The 11,541-nt window shown below is 41.9% G+C and overlaps 1 long non-coding RNA gene across 1 annotated transcript; it reads left to right on the forward strand.

Annotated features, from left to right (window-relative positions):
* Positions 1-2,997: 2,997 nt before the first annotated feature.
* On the forward strand, positions 2,998-5,102 carry LOC118562530. The gene is made up of 2 exons (XR_004930650.1): positions 2,998-3,198; positions 5,058-5,102. It is a non-coding gene; the product is annotated as an uncharacterized LOC118562530 (long non-coding RNA).
* The last annotated feature ends 6,439 nt before the right edge of the window (positions 5,103-11,541 follow it).

Raw genomic sequence — 11,541 nt, forward strand, 5'->3', positions numbered from 1 at the left:
CCCGGAGGAAGCACTCTACCCTTTTCCGGTTCAAGACCATGGTCTCGGATTTGAAGGCACTGATTTTCATCCCGGCCACTTCACACTCTGCTGCGAACCGCTCCAGTGAGAGCTGTAGATCACGCCCTGATGAAGCCAATAGGACCACGTCATCCGCGAATAGCAGAGATGCAATTCTAAGGCCACCAAAATGGATCCCCTCAACACCTTGGCTGCGCCTAGAAATTCTGTCCAAAAAAAGTTATGAACAGAATCGGTGACAAAGGGCAAGCTTGTCGGAGTCCAACTCTCACCGGAAACGAGTCCGACTTACTGCCGGCAATGCGGACCAGATTCTAACACCGGTCATACAGAGACCTAACAGCCCTTATTAAAGGGTCCGGTACTCCATACTCCCGGAGTACCCCCCACAGGATCCCCCGGGGGACACGGTCGAATGCCTTCTCCAGATCCACAAAGCACATGTAGACTGGTTGGGCAAACTCCCATGCCCCCTCCAGAATCCTGCTGAGGGTGTAGAGCTGGTCCAGTGTTCCACGGTCAGGACGAAAACCACACTGCTCTTCCTGAATCCGAGATTCGACTATCCGACGGACCCTCCTTTCCAGAACCCCAGAATAGACCTTACCAGGGAGGCTTAAGAGTGTGATCCCTCTGTAGTTGGAACACACCCTCCGGTCCCCCTTTTTAAATAGGGGGACCACCACCCCAGTCTGCCAATCCAGGGGAACTGCCCCCGATGTCCACGCAATGCTGCAGAGCCGCGTTAACCAACACAGCCCCACAACATCCAGAGCCTTAAGATACTCAGGGCGAATCTCACCCACCCCCAGGGCCTTGCCACGGAGGAGCTTTTTAACAACCTCAGCAACCTCAGCACCAGAGATGGGGGAACCCGACCCAGAGTCATCAGGCTCTGCTTCCGCAATGGAAGACGTGTTGGTGGGATTAAGGAGGTCTTCAAAGTATTCCGCCCACCGACGCACGACGTCCCGAGTCGAGGTCAGCAGCACACCACCCCCACTGTAAACAGTGTTGGTACTGCACTGCTTCCCCCTCCTGAGACGCCGGATAGTGGACCAGAATCGCTTCGAAGCCGTACGGAAGTCTTTCCCCATGGCCTCTCCGAACTCTTCCCACGCCCACGTTTTTGCCTCGGCAACCAGCCTCAGTAACATGTCCAACATGCCGAGCCATGGCTGTTTGGACATGTTATCTGTATAAAAGACACCTAAATCCCTTTCCTTAAAAGGTTACATATTGCAGATACAAGGTAATTAACTCAGACTTGTAAAGCGGGGCCCTTTTTGGGCCAATTCTTCAGTCGTGCGAGAATTTTTTGGAACGGGACGAGTTTCAGCTTGATCATGCGTCCTGCGTTGTAAAGTATGCAGGGGGTAACGAGGGGCGATTCGCCTCTCACGGCCACCTCCCCATCAGGAATCAGACAGTTGGATAAAAATCAAAAATGTCTGTAATTCAGTCAGCCCTCGTGAGGTGATCGTGAGTGTATCCTGCTGTTAAAGCAGAGCTACAAACGTCTACGAGCCGATTTCTCCCAACCTCGTGCACTGCGCATGCGTAAACAAGGAAATTCTTCTTCGTATTCTGAAACAAAAACATAGGAGCGGAGAGAATCATGGCGGCGGTACGCGTGACATGGAGTCAAACTACGGAGGAGCAACTCGTAGAATTGCCAAGGCATTTCGTTCTAGTAAGCCTCATATTTAATAGTAAGAATTAACACTTCCGCTTTTTTCTTCTTCTACTGTTGACGTTTGGCTTCCGGGTAGATGAGTCCGAGTAGTGGCATCTCTCTACGGGGATGAGTCCGACGTCTAGTTTTTGAACGCACTGTGTGAGCAGTCAAGTCGAATCAGAGAGTCGGACCGCACAGTGTAAGAACAGATATCGTGAGCAGTGAAATTTTAAACCCTGCGGTTTGATCGTACAGTTTGAGTTGTACATGAGTACCACGATTGAATATATCGTACAGTGTATGCCCGGCTTTAGGTAACTGACATAAGTGATCCATGCATTAATTTCTTCTATGCATTTACCCAGTGCATGAATGTGTTTATAGTCTCCTGATGGCAAAGTAATATAGAACTGTGGGCTGTCTATATAGTTATAGTAGCGTCATATTGTTTGCTGTAGTTTGAGCTACTGGGAACTGATAGATATTAAATAGGAGGGGCCTCAAGAGGGAACTTAATGTTACCTAATGACACCAAAGAGTCGCTGTCCTTCAAATAGGATTTAAACCAGTCACATGCTGTACCAGAAAGGTCAACCCAGTTTTCCAGGCGCTCCAGTATAATAGAGTTATCAAGTGTCAAATACTGCACTTTGGTCCAATATTAACAACACTGTGGTTCTACCACAATTTTAGGGCAGTTGGTGCTTATTTCCAACCGTCAGAGGGTGGGATGCAGAATACACCCCAGACAGGTCCCAATCCATCAAAGGGCACATTTTTTTCAAAATAATATCTAAAAACTTTTATGACACTGCTGTTCCGTTTGGCTCTTTATTCCCTTCACCTTTTCAAAGACTTGTTATGAGTGAAGTTATCCATGATCTCAGAAGATAAGAAATGTTGCTTTTACCTGGTGGGATATACCATAAGAAGGGTTCACTTAGTTGTTCTTGTAGCATTCAAAGGTGCACAAGTCTATAACGACATTCAGTCTTCAATATATTGTCCTGTGTTCATGCGTGTTGTCTTCCAAAACTACTCTTTAAACTGTTGTTTTGTCTTTCAGATCAGTGAATTCAGGTTTGTCTGAAAACAGACATATGGAGTTATGGCTTGTACATCACAGTCTTCCTTGGAGTATCTGAAGAATGCCAGAGTTCATCTTGTTGGAGGATTAAGGAATCTCTCCATAATTCTTGAGAACTTGTATAAGCAAGGAGTCCTCCATGATGAAGAGGTCAGCAAAATAAAGGCAGAGAAAGATGACTATGATAGAACCAGAGCAATACTGTGTTCAGTCACTAAAAAAGGTGAATCAGCCTGCTATCAGTTACTGAAGATTATTTACCAAACGAGGAAAAGAACCTTGGAGAGGCCCGATCCTGTATTCAAGAACAGTCATGAAGCTTCAACTGAGGCTAAAAAGTTTGACCTGAACCACTGGATCAGCTGCTTTTCTTTCACAGAAGATGTAGAAATGGATGCAAATTACATGCAAGGTATTTATATGTAAACTTTGTTGAAAATATATGTATCCCTATTTAGATTTATTAGGATCGTAAAAAAACTAAAACTTTATAGACCTTTGTCAGCAGGCAAGGTAATGAACAGGACATACAGTAGTTGTGCTGATCTGCACTGTCAGTTTATGCAGTAAGTGAACATGCCAGCAGGGGGTACTGCAGAGTTTTAGACATTGTTTGAAATACAAGTGGAAGACATGTGCTCCATAGGAAAAGCAACCATGATTGGTTTATTATTATTCAGAGATTGGAGATGTAAATGAATGACCGATCAATTTTGGATTCTGATTACCTGGGAGGAGGGTCTAAGAAAAAAACACGGCAGAGGAGGAGAAGGAGAGAATCAAGAGAAAATACTGGAAAGAAAAGCGACTTTACTTGGAAAACGTTAAGACTTTTTGGGTAAATACTGGTTGGACTGTTGTGTAAGCTAATTAGAGCAGAAACCGCTAAATTTAAGTAAGGTGTTTCCTGCCGAAAGCAGCGTACCAGCCAAGCTGAAGCAAAAAGGAGACGCTGCTGCATCTGACTGAAGCAGGGCGAGACGCTCACATCAGGGAGAAACAGAAGCAAGACGCTGCTGCACCTGATGGGTTCAGGTGACCAGGTACAGCCTGGCGGCTCCTCTGGCAACAAGCAAAATCTTGTTCTGACAGCGTCGACCACGTCTGTTTGATTTCTGCAGTTTATTGTGGGAGGTGGCACTTAACGACATGGACATTATTCTGGAGTTTACGAGTCCTCATCTTTTTATTTTAGATCAATAGAGTGAACAGGTCACAGTATTTTTGGCCACACTGCTCCTGAGCATCGTACAGGCCTGCAATAGGGGGGCTAATTTTCATATGCTAATCTGTCGACAGAAAATAGTTTTTTTTCATTAATGCACTGAAAAAAAGAGAAGTTTACCCAATTTCTGTTTTTATAATTTGGGAGTTTTTATTTTTAAAAGTAAGTTTTGGGTTGAGCAAAACTGAATCTAATTTGTGTTAAGTAAATCTGATGCAACCTGTTTATTATTCTGGAAAAGACTGGAGAAAATACCAGGTTTAAATTTTTTATTTTGTCCCTCTAATAAATGAGGGAGTGTTTGGAAAGATTAGTTTTGTTATTTGGACTCAAATGCAGCTGCTAAATTAAGTTTTTAATGTTTAAGTATTAGAAAACCAAGGTATGTCATACTTTGTAGACAGAACCCGAACACAATCACACACAGAGCTAGTTTTTTGAGAGTTTATTGAAGATGATGAGTTGTGGAGGATGAGAACCAGGGTCTTTACCGGGCTGGAGCAGATGAATACTGAGTGCAAGAGCTGGAGGAGTGGAAAACGCTTGAGTAGCAGGAAAACCAATAGCACGGCAGAGAGAATACTTGGAGCACTGGGCAGGACAAGGAAAGGATGAGATAAGCAGTAATGAGCAGACGAACCGACAGGGAAGAGCTGACTGAGGGAGGTTTAAGTAGGAGTGATGACAGGTGAAAAGAGTCCTGGCTTGATTAGTGGCTGACAGGTGTAGGTGATTAGAAGGTGGAGTGGAGACTGGGGTGTATGGAGGGTGGAGAATGCCAAGAATATGTCCATGGTGCAGAAGGCAAAGCTGCACCATGACAAAGTAACAATCTACTAAGGGAAGTAATATGATATAGTTGAACTAAGGGCATTATCCTGGTTGGAAAGATTAAGCGCTACACATATTTTTTTATCAGGTATCATCTTAGACCTGTCTATATGTTTGTATTTTAGTGTGTTTATATCAAAAATGTTTCTTCTGAGAGCTACAACTCAAATGCTAAATTATTTTAATAAATGTACCTTTTGTTCCTTCCATCTCAGGGCCAAGGCCGTGCCACAGATATCAATCAAAGTTGAAATCAAAAGGAAAAAACTTATCCAATGAGTTCTGGAGGGCCAGCAGGAATCTATTTATGGAGAATAAGAGTCCTGATCTATCGTACACTTCACTTGTGTTGGACACACAAGAGAAAAGCTCTCCATCCAAAATAAAGAAATTAAAAAGCAAGAAAAGCAAACTGAGTCGCCCTAAAAAGTTCAGGGCTTACCTTCCAGAGGACAAACCAAAACCCTCCCCCATTGATCTTCTAAAAACAGATAAAAATATTCTCCTGGTTGGTAAACCTGGAATTGGAAAGACAGCACTGAGCCATGAAATATTGAGACTGTGGACAGAAAGAGACAACAAGGATCTGGATTACATGTTTTACTTTGACATGAGGGAAATAAGCAGCATCCCACCAACCATGGGTTTGGAGGATCTTCTTTTTAATGGATACATTAAACCAGATGAAGGCAAAGATGAGGTCTTACAGGATATAGAGAACAACTCTGACAATGTTACATTGATTTTTGACGGAGTCACTGAACTTTCTTCATTGGTGGTGCAGAAATTTGTGAAGAAAGATCTGCTGCCTGATGCAAAAATCATCATTACCTGCAGACCAGATGATGAGGAAGACCTCTGTCCTGAAGACTGGCTCAGAGTGGAGGTGAAAGGCTTCAGTGAGAAGACAATAAAAACATATTTGTCTACAACCCTGGGTGATGATCACAGGGAGGTTTTGAGTAACGTGGAGCTGATGACTCTTTGTCATGTCCCAATGTATGCACTGATGGTGGCTGCCAGCTTTTCATCAGGAAACTCTCTGCAGCCCAGAACTGTAACTGAAATATGCATCAACATTGTTCGGATTTGTCTCCAGATCAACAGCAACAAAACCAGGATTAAGAATCTCAATCAGTTCATCAAAACCAAGGCAAATGAAATCCTGTCTCTTGCCGAAGCTGCTTTTTATGCAACTCAAAGAAAAACTGCAAACCTGGAAAAACTTTCCTGTGATGACAGCTGCATCCTTTCCTTCCTGAAACAACTTGATATAAAAGTAGCTCTTACTGAAACCAGAACTGTCTATGCTTTTCTCCATTACACCATGCAGGAGTTTTTTGCAGCTCTGTGGCTGTTAAAGAATTCTGATAAGATCAGGGAGGTTTTTCAGCATTGCCTCACTGAGGAGATGAAACACATGAAACATCTGATCCCTTTCATGTGTCGTTTGTTGATTGAGAAGAGTCCATGTTTGATGAGCTGTCTGACTCCAGCTGAGCAGCTCCAGGAAACACCTAATTGGTTCATGGAAGAGATGATTGACAAATTTTCCACCAAAGCTGATGACAGTGAGGTTTATGTCGACACCTTGTTTCTATGCCAGTGTTTGTATGAGTCCCAAAACTCTAAAGCCTGTATTTACTTTCTGAACAAACTGGACTTCTATCTGGACCTCAGTGGAGAGGATCTGGACCCTCATTCTTGCTGTGCTGTGGCCTTTGTAGTCACTCAGTCAAAAGAACGGAAGATAACTCTGAACCTTGAAGATGTGACTGTATCAGAACAAGGAATGAAACGGTTCTTTGGATGCCTTCAAAATGTTGAATGGTATGACCTAACAGGTTTTGTTTTATATTCACTCCCCATGATTAAGACCTATACTCAAAGTGAAAGTTGTACATGATCTGTTTTTTAATACAATACTAAAATGATATTGTCTTATATACTGTTTTTCATTTTTATTACAGGCATGACACTCTGCCTCAGCAGTTGTGGATGGTTGTCCTTCTCAGTGAAGTGCAGAGAGAATATATAACATTACTTCATCTGTGTAAAAACAACCTGCATCTTCCAGTTGTCGGTAAAAAACAGCTTTTTGAACGCGCTGTGAAAATCACACAGAGAGCTGCTGCAAAGGTCAATGTCTGTCTCTACTGGGCTCAAGGAGGTACGGTCTGCAGCAGTTTGTATGAATTCCTGTTACAGGCACTTCCACACATCAGTACTCTCAGGTAGGAGAAAGTATTTCTCTACATTATGAGTGTGTTAAATCACCCAAAAATAATATCATGATATAATTTATTTAAATGTTGTGTGATGGCATTAATAACTAGAAAAATTAGCATTTCCTGCGAAAATGCACTGTGAATGCAGATAGCTGAATGATTAAGCAAAAGATGCAGAAGATCTTTGAAGAAGAGAAAAAATTGCTGAAAAGCATTGAAGAATTTTAAAAAGTTGAAGACGTTGAAAGAGTTGAAGAATTTGAACATGAAAGAACAATAGCTGAATGATTAGAAGAAGAAAAAAATGAGGGAGAGGCACCAAACATTTCCTAACTCATTCTAAACACTGAATCGTTTAACAAAGCAAAAGTAGATTTTCAAACTTGAATATACTGTAGCCATATGTGGGCCTGCATTTCTAGGGAGTATAAGGGGTTTCGCCCCCATTGAAAAGCATTGGATGTTTGACACCTCCTAACTTGGAGATGCTTTACGTGACGAGGCCCAAACGTATTGTGGAGCATTCTGTATAAAGGAGGTACAGACTCTGTAAAGCAGAAGTTTGTCCGAGCTTCCTAGAGCTACTTCAGATTAGAAACATGCTAACTGTTAGCCGCTAACATGGTTGTGTTCAGTATCACCGGGTGATTGTACTCTGTCAGTTTGGTCCAAATCCTGTACTGGGAAGTGCCTCAAAAAGGGGTGCCAATACTTAATGTCACCAAACGTGACCAAAGTTCATGGGTCAGATTGGCCTCTTTTAGCAACTCAGCCTCACCACATCTGGGCCCAGAACTCAACATTTGACCAAAATGGTCAATAGCACGATTTCCCACAGGTGGGTGGTGCTGTATTGGCCAATTGGGTCGTGTCTGGGCATCATGCCAGGTCCTGTTGGAAGCAAAGGCCCAATAGGAAAGCATGTGAAATCCAAAATTGGACAGAAAAGTGACATGGCTGAAAGTCACTTGAAAATTTTAAAATGTCAAGAGGAAGTGACTGTGCGAATTTCAGATTCCTACATTAATCACAGCAACTGCGGTGAGTGTCGAAAGTTGCCATTCTTTCTCAATGGAGCCTCTCCCTCTGGCCCTCAGAGTTCCGTCGTCATGGAAACTCACTCACACACCTGCAGCTGCCCGTCTACAGAAGTGCAGACACTTTGCTCAAAATATGTCCCATTGGGTTATAATGGAGAACTTTGCTTCGCACAACACTCCATATCGCCTGATCCGTAAATGGTAGAGACGTAATTTTTTCTGTGTTTATTTCTTCACGAATTGGAGAAGAAGACTTGCTATCGGTTTTTGCTGGAAATATTTTACTAAAGGCGTAAAAAATTATGATGTAAAAGGGATTTTTAAGGAATTTCAAAAATCCTCTTAAAACGGTCCCGAACAAATCGCTCTAGCTGAAAAAGTATAAGATATATCAAAATAATTATTTCACTGTGAGTATCAGCAGGCTTTTGAGGACTATGCTGCTCATTTTTATGTTTGTACAAAAATCGGTGTAGGCACAGCGACGATGTAAAAAAGTGGATCATGTGGAAAAATGCAGCTCTAAAGCATTTTCAGGATTTTGCACATTCGCTACTCCCAAACAAATTGTTCCTGCGGAAAAACCGTAAAAGTTATCCACAAAATTCCTTTTTTGTGAGTGCCAGAAGGGTTGGGACATTCATATGTGAAAGTCTCATGCCTGTACATCAAATGGTTTAGGAGTAGCGACGATGCGAAAACGTGTGATGTTTTGGATTTTCAGACGTCATTTTTCAAAACCGCTCCATAGGAAATGAATGGGGGATGTTTCGGGTGTGTGTCGCTCTGAGGTGATTTGCGAAAAATCTATAAATGCTACACCAATGAGGGTTACAATTCCTGAATCCAGACAAAAATTCCTACGTTTTGATGTATAATTTATGTGGATAGGTTGAAAATTGAGCGAGTGAGAAGAAGTTGTTCGGAGAAGAAGAATTTGTTGAATTTCTAGAGTGCGCACTCTATAACTGCCTCCTTGACGACCATAGCAACGCATGTTATTTGCTGAATTTCTTGAAAAGCCAAAATTATTTTAAGGAGGTACTATATGAAAATGGTAAAAGATATGAAAAAGCTGAAATATATCATAATAGCTGAAAGATATCACTACATTTTAAAAGTTGAATGATGTTTCTAGCTGAAAGTTGGCTGAAGCAGTAAGCTGTCAAAAAGCGGCTGAAATGAGCGGAATTTTACTAAATTACATTCATTTCCTATGGGAGAAAAAAAGCTGAAAATTTGCAGAAAAAGCTGAATATTTAAAAAAGTTGAAGAGTTAAAAGTACAAAAAGATATAGCCATCCATTTCAGAAGAAGCTGAATAGTTTAAAAGTTGAATGGTTGAAATCGGAGAAAAATTGTAGGAGGAGAAGTAAATCAAACTTTAAACAGTAAAAACGCATTAGGAAGAATAAACACTAAGAAGAAGAAGAATAAAGAACTAGAAAAATTTCTGAAGAAATTTAGCAAGGCGCCTGCCACTTGGTGCGTACCGTACCGTCAGAAATAGCAACAGGAAGTAACACTGCGAATTTCAGGTTCCTACGGTCTTCACAGCCCTCGCAGCGGCTGTTGAAAGGTGCCATGTTAAGTCAATGGACCTCCTAGGAGCCTCTTGCTAGCAGCGTTGTCATGGAGACTCACTGACAGCTACAGCCCTCTCTGTCTGTAAAGGTTGAAGAACTCTGGCTAAGCAGCTGTTGGTAGGACCTTCCTAAAGCTATTTCAGCTTAGCAACATGCTAACGGTTAGCCGCTAGCATGGCTGTGTTCAGTATCACCGGGTGATGTTACTCTGTTAGTTTGGTTGAAATCCTGTACTGAGAAGTGCCTAAAAAGGGAGAAAATGCTAAAATTCACCAAATCTGTCAAGCAGAAGTTTGTACAGGCTTCCTAGAGCTAATTCCGGTTAGCAACATGCTAACCGTTAGCCGCTAACATGGTTGTGTATGGTATCACTGGGTGAGTGTACTCTGTCAGTTTGGTCCAAATCCTGTACTGGGATGTGCCTCAAATAGGGAGAAAAAACGTCATTTATAACGTTGCCATGGTAACTCAAAATGGCGGATGGTACAAAAAATACTTCATGGGATCAGCACACATGTTTTGATATTCACACTGTGAGGATTATAATACAAAACTCCAAGTTTTCCATACCGGGAATCGATCCCACGACCTCTTGCATGCAAAGCCTGCACTTTCCATCTGTGCTACACTGTAGCGCCATATATGGGCATGCATTATTGGAAACATAAGTGGTTTGATCCAAAATGGCACAGAAAACTGACACATGGCTGAAAGTCACATGGAAATTTTAAAATGTTAAGAGGAAGTGACTGTGCGAATTTCAGATTTCTACATTAATCACAGCCACTGCAGTGAGCGATGAAAGTTGCCATTGTATCTCAATGGAGCGTCTAGCTCTGGCCCTCAGAGTTCCGTCGTCATGGAAACTCACTCACACACCTGCAGCGGCCGAAGTGCAGACACTTTGGTCACAATAAGTCCCATTGGATTATAATGGAGAACTTTGCCTCGAACAACGCACGATTTCTCCGGAACCGTAAATGGTAGAGACGTAATTTTTTCTGTGTTTATTTCGTAACGGATAGGGGAAGAAGACTTGCTATCGGTTTTTGCTGGAAAAAGTTTAATAAAGGCGTAAAAAATTATGATCTAAAGGACATTTTTATGAAATTTCAGAAATCCTCTGAAAATGATCCCGAACAAATCGCTCTGGCTAAAAAAGTATAAGAGATATCAAAATAATTCTTTCACTGTGAGTATCAGCAGGCTTTTGATGACCATGTAGCTCATTTTCATATTTTTACAAAAATCGGTGTAGGTACAGCGACGATGTAAAAAAGTGGATGATGTGGGAAAATGCAGCTCCAAAGCGATTTCAGGATTTTGCACATTCGCTACTCCCGAACAAATTGTTCCTGTGGAAAAACCGTAACAGTTATCCACAAAATTCATTTTTCTTGAGTGCCAGAAGGGTTGGGACATTCATGTGTGAAAGTCTCATGCCTGTAAATAAAACGGTTTAGGAGTAGTGACGATGCGAAAACATGTGATGTTTTGGATTTTCAGACGTCATTTTTCAAAACCGCTCCATAGGAAATGAATGGGGGAGGTTTCGGGTTTGTGTCGGTCTGAGGTGATTTGCGAAAAATCTATAAATGCCACACCAATGAGGGTTACATTTCCCGAATCCTGACAAAAATACCTACGTTTTGATGTATAATTTGTCTACATAGAGTGAAAATTGAGCGAGTAAGGTCAAGTTGTTTGGAGTTTTGAAATCTTTAAAAAAGCTAGAGTGGGCCACTCTAGCGGTTGGAGAATTCCGTCATTGACTTTCATTGTAAACGATGATTTTGCTGATTTTTGGACATGAGCTTTGAGGAGTAACTGTGAGGAGACGATAAA

Source organism: Fundulus heteroclitus, unplaced genomic scaffold (assembly GCF_011125445.2).
Source record: "Fundulus heteroclitus isolate FHET01 unplaced genomic scaffold, MU-UCD_Fhet_4.1 scaffold_96, whole genome shotgun sequence".
NCBI classification, from domain to species: Eukaryota; Metazoa; Chordata; class Actinopteri; order Cyprinodontiformes; family Fundulidae; genus Fundulus; species Fundulus heteroclitus.